The 12,960-nt window shown below is 45.0% G+C and overlaps 1 protein-coding gene and 1 long non-coding RNA gene across 6 annotated transcripts in view; one reads left to right on the top strand and one right to left on the bottom strand.

Annotated features, from left to right (window-relative positions):
• The window catches only part of LOC108491065, a 3,570-nt gene extending 2,571 nt beyond the window's left edge, over positions 1-999 (bottom strand). For both annotated transcript variants that reach the window (XR_001872548.1, XR_001872549.1), the window contains exons 1-2: positions 883-999; positions 567-711 (exon numbers count right to left, since the gene is read on the bottom strand). This is a non-coding gene — a long non-coding RNA (uncharacterized LOC108491065). The remainder of the gene's footprint in view (positions 1-566; positions 712-882) is intronic.
• The window catches only part of Fat3 (FAT atypical cadherin 3), a 692,898-nt gene that overhangs the window by 502,715 nt on the left and 177,223 nt on the right, over positions 1-12,960 (top strand). The window lies entirely within an intron of this gene.

Below are 12,960 nucleotides of genomic sequence, written 5' to 3'. Positions count from 1 at the left end.
TAAAAATCAGAGAAACTTTACTTCCCACACTAAAATTCAGGGGCTCAGCTGACTGGCTTTTCCAGTCTCTGTCCTCTGAGCTATCTACATCATTATTGACCATCCTGGGGTTTTTTGAGGGGGGGGGTTGTTTATACTTAAATAAGAAAACGTTATTTTGGATACCTTACAAAATCTTTAATTTTTCCTTTTATCGCACTTGGGAATTTACAGGGTAATTAGCCTACCTTAACATAGCTAACTCATCAAGAAATGTAATACAACCCTGGGGGTCTATTTAGAGTGATATCAACTCAACATGCATTATCATTGGTAGGGGTACAGAACTGGTGTTCGACTGTGCGTCTCTGAGTTTTAGCAGAAGCCACTCAAAAGAGGAAGGGTTTGCTTGGGCTTCTGGTTTCAGAAGGTGTAGTCTACCGTGGCAGGGAGGTGGAACAGAGCTGTTTGCCTTGGGAAGGGCAGGAGAGCCGGCACTTGGTGCCAGGATAGCCTATCTCCCCCTTTTATTTAATCTGAGCCCCAGCCTATGGGATAGGGCCACCCACGTTCAGGACTGCTCTTACCCCTTGGTTGATCCTCTCTGGAAAAGCCCTCACAGATGTCCAAAGGTATGCACACTGATCTCCTACACACTTCTCAATGCAATGAAAGTGGTAATCAAGCTTTGCCATCACTCGGCCTGTGGTTGATATGTATACAGATTTTCCCCTGTACAAAACATAGTAAGCACATTCAAGGTTATCCTAAAATAACTGTGGATATCAAAATAGCATAAGTCAAATGCTGATTAGCTGTGGACAGTCCGTGACAGACTAGGTGTGCAAGTGTGAGAGACAGCTTGTGTGTGCTGTGACGTTCATGGTTCAGGGATGGACTTACCGGAATGGAGGAGAGATCTGAGCCTTGGATGAGAAGAAGGACAGGATAAAAGAGGCGAACACCCACGTCCCAGCGCAGTCACAGGATGTGGCACCCTTGGGAGGTGCTGACTAGAGGAACCTGACTGATGAGGACAGTAAGAATTGGAAAAGGAAGTCATCACAGCTGGGTCCATAAGACAACACATGGCCCTGAAGGCTGAGCAGCTTGCTGAAGTTCGAGGATAAAGATAATCACCCGAGGGAAGGTGTTTTTGAACTTGGAAGGAGCCTGACAGGTCCAGCTAGAGGAGGAAGGACTAGGTGTGAGGGTCTTAGCACCCCAGCACTAGCAAGTATACCGGTAACATAAAAGTGTGTGAGCGGGATGGTGAAGGGACAAGCAGGGGTCATGGTCTGTCCCACAGAGGTCTGAGGTGGGGTCCACCAGCTTGCCTGGGCATCACCGTGAGTTCCCCGGCTCCACCTTCTCCGTATGTGAAGTCCGTGGCCCTCCTACCAGCTACTTCTTTATGGACAAGCAGGAAGGTCATTTTTCATTCATTTCTACTGTAAATTTGCCTGTTTAAGTTGCTCTCAGCCCACGTGCTGGGGTCCCTGAGTCCAACTTTCTTAGTTCTAAACATCTGAGCAGTTCAGTTTCCTTCCTAGCTGTCTGTTTACTGGTGATTTGCCCCAAGGAGATGGCCATTTGGTCACGTTGTCTGAGCACATTGTCTCAAAAGAACTGCTGTGGAGCCTCACTCGGCAAGGGCAGGACCTCTCCCTTCATGATCTCAGAGTGAACTAATACTCTTACAGAGAGGAGCAGCTGATAAAATATCTGCCCACCTGGAGGAACCCATTGTCACAGTGGTGTTGGTAGAGAGGCTGATGACTTTTGGTTCAGGCCAACCATGCTTAGAGTCAACATTCTGCCACATATTGCGGAATGAGCTAAAAAAATTATTTAATAATTTCATTGTCTTTAGCTGTAGATGGGGATCATTACAAGCAACTCACAAGAAACCACAATACCTTATATAGAAGGACATACCATCTACTGAGAGTTGTCTGCTTTAAGGCAAACAACACACACACACTGAAAATCCTACCTTGTCTCTGATAGCTGGTATAATCTTAGACTCATAACTCAATAAGAATTGTGCTTAATGGATGCAAAGGAGGAGAGCATTTTGATGGTTCTGGAAAATAACAGCTACCATCGAGTAGACCTGTTTGCCTCCGGTCGAGGACTTCCCTCAGCTCCTTAGCTAAGGAGCACCACAAGGCTGGGTGTGCACAGTGCACCTCCTGAAGGTGAGTGGTCTTATCCTATCTTGAGGATCTGTCAGAAAGCTCATCATGACTCACTCTCCCAAAGATGAGATCGTGAAGTAAGTCATTAGACTGTCAGAAGTATCAAGAAAGACTTTGTCAGTCAGCTGACAAGAGAACTCGTTTTGCCTGCTGTTGGTGACATGGCTGAAAGGTGGGGATGCTGTAGGAGAGGTTGTGGGCATGGTGGAAGGCTTGTTTGTACACATTGTATGACAAACCTTGTTCTCTCTTGTCCTGTACTTTGACTACTGCATTGTTCTTAACTCAAAATTGATTTTAGTTCATTTATAAAGTTATACCTTGAACATCTATGATGTGTAGCTCCTGTACTCAGTGTAGTGGGGTCCAAGGTAAACAAAAATGACCAGTTTGGACCCCAAGCCTAACTTCTGAAGATCAGAGATGCTCTTGTTGGGACAGAACAGTCAGCCACAGTCTTCATAAAGGAGTTTTTGCTCAGAGTGAAGCTGGTAAACGGGACGGTGCTAAGCCAGATTCAGCTGTGCAGAGAGCCAGGATGTTTGCAGCTCTTCCTAGAAAGAGATGGGGACTGTCTCCATCTATCTGTGCCCGGCTGTCTTGACTAAGACCATCGGCACACAGAGAAGTGATATTTTCCCAGGCCGACCCAAAGAAACCCTGCCCTGTGCTGACTTCCCTGTCACCACACTGACCTGTTTCCATGTCCGTCCTCAGAGGTGAAGAACTCTCCTTCCAAACTCCACTTCTTCATGCCAGACCACCCACCAAGAGCATGTGGTGGGGTTTACTACCTGCACATGTGCTTTCTGGGAGAGCGAGTGGATTCCCAGGCTGTTCTGTGAATGGCTTCAGAGCACAAGATGAGGAGAATGTTTTGGAGTTACCCAGCAGTTGGCTGGAACTAGGTGGAGCTTGGGCTGACCTGAAGTTTACGTCAGTGAGTGTATTCATCAGGCTCCATGTAGAAGACAGGAGAGGGCCTGTGACACGTCTGAAAGCTGCCACTGGTCACTCTGGAAATGGAGTCAGGCTCTGCTCTGTGTCTCATGTCTTCAAACACTTAGTACCTGGAATGGCTTCTTGGTTTGCTTTGTTTATTTTGTGTTTATTTCTCTGCTTTCTTCAAACTGTAAGCTCAGTTATGGTTAAAACCAAGTCTGCATTGTTCACTGATTCTCCAGCTTCTCAGTTAATGCTTGGCACATAGTAGGTATGCAGGAAACATTTGTGAATGAATGAACTTCCACAGGTGCTTTGCTATATGAAATCCTGAGGCTTATGCGCCCCCCACCCCCCGCGCCCCACCACCCCAGGACAGCTGTGCTGTAGGTGATACCAGAAACCTCCCATATCTCCTACCAGGTTTACCCTGGAGGGAGGGCTCAGCAATGGGATCCTTCTGTCCTTCACTGTGCTTTGAGTTAAATCCTTGTATCACATCTGATCCAATGGATCTGTGTGATCCATATGCATGAAGTGGGCGGTTCTAGCTCCATGGGAAATTTATGTGTTATGTTCCCGAATCTTTCTGACTGTGTTGCTCTACTCAGCTGTTACACTGCACACCCATCTCTGAATATTTTACAAAAGTGCTGCTCAGGACAGCGCCTACTTTCTAACTCACGGCTGCCCAGGATAGAGCACACTGCATCCCAGAGTTCAGAGCGGGAGCCAAAATGAATTCCTCCTATGTTAGGTGAAGACATCAGCCGCCTGTTACAGAACTGACTGCTGGCTGTGAATCCTGGTAACTTCCTGTCCCCCAGAGTGTCTTCTGTAATCCTTACAGAATCCCCAGTTCTTCTCATGTACCTTAATGTTTTATATATGTATGTATGTTGTATGTATTATATATGTATATATACATATTTGTGTTTTTCACATATAGACTTTTTTTCTGTAAATCTCAAATTTTCTTTGGAAGTAGCCATGGATTTAGTAATTCAGAAAAGATGTTATTTCAGGACACATTGAAAAAATTCCAAATAAGAATTTACTATCCAGGGTCCTCTCTCCAGGGAGACCTGGGGCGCAGGGAAAGTCAGGAACAATACCACCTGCTGGCTCACCGTCATGGCGTGCTGCTCTCCATGGCTCCCATAGTCACCTCAGGGCCAATGAAACGTTCTTTGCTCTCTCCTGATTTCCCCACACCACAGGGGCTTGATTGAGGCCATTTGTAGCCACAATTCTGGGCTACAGATAGCTAGAATTTGAAGCAAATCTACCCCCAGATATGGCCTGCTAAGGATGACTTCACCTTTATCTTCTCCCTGTTTAAAATAAGGCCTGGCCCTTAGGCCCTGAAGCCATGGTAGAATAATTAATGATTGGTCTTCAGTAGTGTTTTAATATCCTTAGAACTCTAGGATTGATCATCTTCTTTTACCTAGGGCTTAATACACCGAAATGGAAAAAGGAGTCATTCTTCATATAATTGTTTAACCTATAATTTAAAAGGCTTAAAAAATATAATTCAGGGACTGGAGATGGCTCAGCACTTAAGAGCACTGGCTGCTCTTACAAAGGACCTGGGTTCAATTCCCAGCACCCAATGCCAGCTAACAATCATCCATAACTCCAGTTCCAGGGGATCCAACGTCCTCTTCTGACCTCTGTGGGCATTGCATAATATGGGTGCAGTTATACACATGCAGGCAAAGCACTCATACACATAAATAAGTAAATAAATATAAAAATGCAACTCAATTAACTTTCCTTTAGGGAATAGGTAGCCACAATAAGCTGGGTTGGTTTCTATAAAATGAATCGATTTTCCCTTCTCTTCTTCGATCATGTAATTGGAGCTATGCTCTTTTTGAAAACCATCTTAAGGAAACGAGCTGGATGGCTTTGATGAACTTTCACATTAGGTAAAAGTGGTGAAATTATTTTCCGCCGTGTTCAGAATCTGCAGAACATCCTTGATTTATTTCTTCCATTTCCTCCGTCCTTACTTCCAGAATCTGGAAATTTATTCATTACTAATTTTTAAATAGTACTTTGAATTTCATTAATAGCCATCTAGTTGCTTTTTATTTTGCATTTTAAATTATTATTAAACTATATCGATGCTTCTAATTTAATATCTGCTAAATAAGCTCCTGTAACTTAAATAACCTTTGAACTCAGTATTGGTCATCCTCTGAGTCAGCCCTTTTGGGATTCCTGTAACAGTCCAGGACTCTAGCCTGGGTTTTAGGATAAAGGCACAGAGCATCATCACAAGGTTGGTCCGTGGAATCCTGAAGGAAACGCGTTACTATGATTGAAGTAGAAAGTCAAAGGGGATCACTGACGCTTCCAGGAAAATGTAAAATAACAGCTGTGTTGCTTCCAGGGTTATGGAAGTGTTCTAAAATTAGATTACAGAAATGATTATCACAGTCTGTACGTTTACAAAGAACATTTTCACTGCATGCTTTGGATAGGTGGATGAACGCCACAGCGTGTAAGTTAAAGCCTCAATAAAGCCGATTCTCAAAGGCTGTATCCTGGTGAAGGAGGGGAATAATGTTCTGATTTGCAGATAACAGCAGCAGTGATTCTAATGAGCTCTCAGCTGAAGGAAGCAGTAACTGTGGCCTCCAGAGCAAATGGCATCCCCCAGAGGAATCTGCTCAGCTTGGCTGTCTGTGGTCTCCACTGCCTTTAGGAGATGCAGATCCTTCACCCTGGCCGTGCTGCTCAGCGACGATGCAGGGTTCCATTTCCATGGAATGGCGTCTGTTCTTGGAAGATTTAAAGTCTGGGGCTTGTCTCCATGCAGTGATGCTTGGTGGCTTAAACCATCAGTGTTCATCTTTAGCTCTCGATGTGTGGGTTGCTGGCTTGCTGTTGTCTGCACTGGTTCCTATTGTCTCTGCTGGGCTGTTTCAGACTGTGATCACAGGATCAGGATGGGCCGCCCAGGGGAGCTGCAACAGGCAAGATGTTGGAGGCTCTGGTGTCTCCTCCATGTGGTCTCTCATCAGTTAGCTCCGCAGTGTAATGGCTCCAGGCTCCCAAGTCAGCAAGGGTAGAAACCAGGACGCTTATACTCCGGATCACTGCATGGCCCACGGCTCTCTGACTTTAATTGACTACAGCAAGGCGTCACGCCAGCCCAGATTCACAGGGCAGGGAAATGGTGGCCATTGATTGGCAGGAGGAGCTGAAAGTTGTGGAGGCCGGTCCTGCAGTCCACTCCAACAGCTCAACCATCCACCTAGGCTATCCTGTTCTGTGAAGTGGACGATTTGGTCCTGGTTACTGTTGAAAGCATAGAGTATTACATGTGCACTAAACTTTGAATTAATTCCTCCACTGAAAGTGGAAAGAAGTTTTGCTAAAATTGTTTCTATTTCACTTGGTAAAGAACAGATATGAACAACCTCGCACCCCACACCACTGTTCCCAAATAAGATAAAAAGCTGATGCTTTAAGTCACTAAGAATTGTGTTTAAATTTTGCTCTTGCCAGAGACTTACCTGGCATAAGGATTGCTTTGTAATCCTGAAGAACCATCCAGCAGGAGCTCGGAGCCATGTGGAGGAGCACAAGCCAGGTTAGCCACTGTGGTGCGGTCAGTGCACACGGAACAGTGCAGAACCAGCTGTGTCGGTTGCAGGTTCTGATCCTGGGTGTCTGTGTTTGTGTTTTTCTCATAGCAGCAGGGAATGCTCAGGAGCAAACCAAAACATCCACACGAAACCAAGACAAGAAAAAACACCCTAAACTCTGCTGACTGATGTTGGCGCCGAAGTTTATAAACACGACAGCCTTTGTTAAGACACTCATCAGGAGAGGGATCAGCAACAGGCACTGAAGAGTCACCAGATATGATCTCACAACCTTGTTACAACCAGGAGGCCACACCCTCTGCCAGCTGTTCCCGAGAAGGGCCCTCCCTAAAGTGAGAGCAGCTCCAGCCCCACCGAATCTTCCCTTTAGCTGGATCAGCACCAAAGACATTGTTTTACATTTTAGACTGCACACTGAGTGAGTGAACTTTCTAGTCTCTAAGCCACATCTCAGTAAGAGGCTGCATTCTGGTAGAATAATGAAAAAATGCGTAAATGACATGTATTTATGAAGGAAGCGGCTATCATCCACTGACACAAACATCAGTGTTATACTAAGGGACGGCCCTCAACTGCCTGCAGGATCTTCTTAAAGCTGTGCCTTGCACTCTGCAGACCTTCAGATTGCAGCTAGGGTTCCGCAGAGAAAATCCCATCCTCTGACTGCTTAACCAAAATGCAGCGTTCGGGCTGCCCTCCTGTCTCTAGGGATCCATTTTTCAGCAATGCAGACCCCAGGGTGCTGATGGCAAAGAACCGCCCACTTCCAGGTTATCTGACAGAATGAAAAGCTGGAAGAAGAGAGGAAAATGGGAGCAGAGAGAGGAGGGAAGGGAGACGGGGCGGGGGGGGGGGACTGCTTTCCCAGGGTTCTGAGCACTGAGCCAACTGGAGCCATTGGCAGTTATTGTTTAGGATGTAACTTTTTTTTAATTTCTCTATTAAACAGTTACTAAAATACCTGATTTCTAGCATTGTAAATCACTTTGTGAGATTTACTAGCATGCCAAAACTGGGGTAAACAGACGTTCACATTGGGTGGAGTTGTAACAGCTATGACCGTCTCTGGGACATTAAGGTCAGAGTTTTCCTTTTCCAAGTTGAGTTGATAGCAACATTTAAAGAGCTTCAGGTTCTCAAAATGCAGGGGCACCATGGCTTAATCTTTTTTATCAGAATATCTAGTATTCAGTCAAGCACATTTTACAGTAAATAACTGCAATTTCAGATACTCTGTAAAGTTGTCATAAACACGAAAATTGACTTTGGAAAGATGCAGAACAATCATAGCAATAAAGCATGGTAAACTCGTTCATCAATAACTATAAAATACAAATCTTAAATGTGTGTGATATATGTGACTATATTTATATGTATGTATTTCTGTATACCACTGTTAAAAATTCTAACTTCTAGATGTTTCCAATGATGTTTATGGAATGGATAGACATTCCAATGTCTGAAGCAAGACCTTCACAGGTGACGTGATAAAACTCAGCATGTAGCCTTCCAGAAGCACCAAGTTAAGGTCAAAAAGTTCATGCTGGTTGAAAACATTAACTTGATTACTATAAAATCATACAAAAGCAGCTTACAAATCTGAAAGGGCCCAAATCATCCCATTTCAAATGACAAGCTAATTTGTTGTTGTCTGGTAAGTGGAGTCTATTTCTAATGGATGTGTCGACTGGGTAGCAGGGTACAGGGGGTCCACGTGAAAAGTGAGAACAGTCCAGAAAAGTAGTCAAACAACAAGGGCACAGATTCCCCAAGTCAGCAGAACTCTAGTAAATTTATCCTAGTGTTAAATCTGGTCAGGAGCTGTCTAAGTCACTCTCCAATTCGTAGCTCTCAATAAAGTGAGCATCCATTAGGAACTCCAATGGTTAAGAGCACTGACTGCTTTTGCAGACATAGCAACCATCTCTGTGAGCACTAGGCATATATAGGCATACATGTGGTACACATACATACGTGTGGCACACATACATACATGAGGTACACATACATACATGTAGCACACATACATACGTGTGGTACACATACATACATGTGGTACACACACATACATGTACACATACATACAAGTGGTACACACATACATGTGGTACACATACATACGTGTGGTACACATGCATGTGTGTGGTATACATACATACATGTGGTACATGTACATACATGTAGTACATATACATGTGGTGCGCATACATACATGTGGTGCACGTACATACACGTGGTACACATACATGCATTTAGTGCACATACATACGTGTGGTACACATGCATACGTGTGGTACACATACATAGATGTGGTACACACATACATGTAGTACACATACATACATGAGGCATACATACGCACATGTAGTACACATACATGCATGAGGTACACATACATACATGTAGCACACATACATGTGGTGCACATACACACATGTGGCACACATACATGCATGAGGTACACATACATGTAGTACACATACATACATGAGGCAAATACTCATACACATAAAATAAAAATATACAAATCTTTAAAATGCTCTTCTTAAGACCAAATAAAGCACTAGTCGTGTAAAACTTCCCTAAGATCTTTAAATGCTGCCCAAACCGCCCAGTTTAATATGAATTTCTATTAGCTTCATAAACAGTTACAGGGAAGAGATGTTTTGGTAAATTTAGCGCATTGATTTTTGGCAAATTGGCTTCTGGCAAACTGGCCATTTTGTAGATTGTTTATTTCAACATATTGATTTTTTTAGTGCTCTGGCTTTCTTCTGGTATCTTCTGCCCTCAGAGAACAAACTGGATAAGCAAAGATTCATTAAGAAAAGATATCTCTCAAGTACAACCAGACACTGGCTGGGAAACGGGGTGCACAGTGGTGGCAGCGCCGGGCATTGCCCTCAGGCTCCTGGGAGACAGGAATTAAATGGAGGTTCACCAAATAATTATGCAGTGGTTTAATAAACCCTTTCAAGGTAGGATAAGAGATCAGAGGAGAGTCCGCTGACAGAACATTGACTTTCACTCAGGCTATAATGGAAAATCTGCAGAGGAGAAAATGCAAGCTCCACGTGTGGACGCAGAAGAGAAGACCAGAGTTGAGGGTTGGTTATCTTGTCAGGTAGCAGGTGAAGTGGCAGAAGGAAGGCACAGACCAGGCAGGGACACGGGTAACGTACTGTGTGTGCTGACATTCCTGAGAATCTCAAATGCTCGTCTCCTGCAAGCTGCTTTCGTGTCTTTCTCATGTGTCTTCACTTGATATTTGTCTTCAAAGACACATCTTAAACCTCCGACCTACTCCCAGTTAGACCCTGCTTTAGGAACATCTTCTAAGCATTGCTTAGACTGTTGTTTAATTACCAGGACATTTTGTTTTGTTTTTGTTTCTGTCTTAATACAAGAGAAGGGGGGGGCGCAAGGCACATGATATTACTAAGTAGCAGTTGGAGAACAGCACCTGTGGTGAAGATTTACACCGCCCCAGGTGCCAGGAGTGCTCCTGGCATAGGTCAACAACACAGCTCTTCCACGTCTGCCTTTGGAAGAGGTCTGAGTTACTTCCCACTGAAGGGCACAGACATACAGACCTCACACGGCCTGCCTTTGCGCCGTGGAGTGACGGAGATACCCGTTCCTTCTTCCTGGTGCCGTTATACAACAAGCAACTTTCATGTCCTCCCATCTGCAAAATGGAAATGCCCTGCTTTCTGGTCCATGAGGATTTCTGAGAGGCCTTAGAGTCATTCTTAAAAACCATTAGCACCGTGAGAGGACCCCCCACATCGACCCCTTTACACCACCAGCTCACCGACCTTTGCTCTTGGTTTATTTCTTTATTTTATTCTGAGAGTTTCTTAATTAGGATGTGATGACATCCTACCACATTACGTTCTCACATTTTAAACAATTCAAGGATGATTCCTACAGCCTAACAGTGACACGTAGAAACCACTTAGTTCACAAGTGAATGGCTCTAACTGCATGGTTAGAATTGTATATTGGGTTACAGATCATGAATCCCAGCCATCCACTCTCCCATCACATTTTCAGAACACTTTGCCTTCTGCCTCTGTTTTACCTTTACCACTGACAGAGGATCCATTTTTCACCCGTTCAGTTTACGGTTGCATGGCCAGAAAGGTGTAAGGTCTTCAGGACTAGAAAGCAAGACCCACATCAAGGCAATGGGTAGCTTAATTTTGCACAGAGAATGGCCAAATGGCATAAGAATCTAGTTCATAGATCAAAATAAGGTCTTCCCCATACAGAACTTTGGAAGTGAGGCCACGACCTGTCCTGTAAGTGGAATGGAGTTTAATCTTTATCCGTCCCTCATACACTTTCTCTTGTCATGGGCAGTTTGCATGACCTCTATGTGTCCAGGGACACAAAGATAAGTAAAAGCTTTTTTAAAATCCATTCAACTGGGTCATAAGTTGGGAAAGTAAAACCTCAACCGGAGACAAAGCTCCTGGGGCTGTTTGGTGAGAACTGGAATACCACAGAGCATGGTATGGAGGGTGGAGGGTCAGGAAGACAGCTTTCTGAGAGATTACTGCTCATTTTAGTGGTAAAAAATGATTGATGGCTGGACCCAACGGTAAACTGAGCAGGAGTTCCAGATAAGGGAACAGCTGTAGGGGGACAGATGGTTGGCTGGAGGCTGTGGGAAGGAGACACGGAAAAGGGAAGAAGAGATGGTGGGAACTTGAGCAGTGGACACCAAGGCGTGGGCATGAACAGGCTTTGAGCACCTTGTCAGAGACATCACCAGGAACCAGGCTCCACAGCCAATCAATAAATTAATCAAGTAATCCTGATGTGCAGAAGGTTTGCTGTTACTGCCGGTGAACGTGTAACGTTGGTTTCTTGAATGGTTGGAATACGGCAAGGCTATGGTGGAATGTGGTGACTTTGTGGTCTCTCATCTGTCAGGTGATAGGTGCTTTCAGCATCATGAGTGTTTGTTCTGTGGAGGTGAGGGAAAGACCCAAGGCTTGCACAACAGATATGCAACCTTTTCCTCCATCAAACTATAGGTTCCAGGTGTAAGGAGGAGTAACTGAACAGTAAAAAAAGATGAATAACAAAGTTCTAGAAGGAAGAACCAACAGTGTGGACTGGAATGGAGAGAGCCTCCCACTCGGCAAGCTTGGGTGAATGAAAGTGTGACAGCTCTGGGTGACACAGGCAGCTGTGGCTTGAGAGAGACAGTGTGCACTGAGCTTGGCACCTTATGTCTTAGATACACAGCAGCCAAAAAAGGGAAACTTCGCATGAGCACTGCCAATGAATATGATAAACGTTGTCCCAGAAGCTGAAACTGGAGGCACAGGTTTGGGAACTCTCAGACTAGAAACGATTATTTAAAGACTACACAGGCTCTACTTCCCTGGGCCCGCACCACATACAGTCCTCTCTCTCCCGGGTAAGTCAATTGCACCCTCTGTGCCTTGACTCCCCCAGCCTCATTCACCCTCCCGTCTCGCCCACCCTTCTCTCCTCCTAGCCTGGGTCCTGTCCCATTCCTTGTCTTAGGGTCCCATAAACCAGGGGCACCACCACTGCTTCCTGATCCTTTGCATCCAAACCAACTCAGTTCCTTCTTGGGTCCCCAGAAGCTCTCTGGGCCTGGCCCCGCCCTCACCTCCCTCTGCTTCCCTGGGCCTGCACACAACCTGCCAGCCTCTTTCCTGGACGCTGGGGCTGACCTTTCCTCTTCCTGATCCTTTGCATCCAGACCAACCCAATTCCTTGAGGCAGTCCCCAGGAGCCCTTGGGACCCCTTCCCACCCCCATCTTCCTTTGCATCTCTGGGTGGCAGGAACACAAGCTTCCCTAGACCAGCATCTTTCCTGGGCCCAGCTCCCAGGCCAGTCCAGCCCCCAAATTCCTGAGGCCAAAATCTTTCCTGGAGGGATCCAGACCCTAGGAGAAAACCTGAGAGCATCAGATCCTCATCTGACTTGGGCCTCTGTGGGAACTCCTGAAGACAAAAGCAATCTGGCCACTCCAATATAAAATCAAAAGAGAGAACCAGAAGCTTAAAGGAACCAGCTTTCCACACCCAAAAAGTAAACCACAAACTCAAGTAAAGTATACAAAAAGAAGCAGACCTAAACTTGAAGGCTTGAGTCTCACACAAGAATCAGAAACTACGAAAGAAATTCACATGTCAAAATCACAGAGAAAAAATAATAACATGAAAA

This window comes from Nannospalax galili, unplaced genomic scaffold, assembly GCF_000622305.1.
Source record: "Nannospalax galili isolate Female #2095 unplaced genomic scaffold, S.galili_v1.0 scaffold418, whole genome shotgun sequence".
Classification (NCBI taxonomy): domain Eukaryota; kingdom Metazoa; phylum Chordata; class Mammalia; order Rodentia; family Spalacidae; genus Nannospalax; species Nannospalax galili.
The sequence above is the reverse complement of the archived record's forward strand: the minus strand, read 5'-3'. Positions and strand labels throughout refer to the sequence as shown.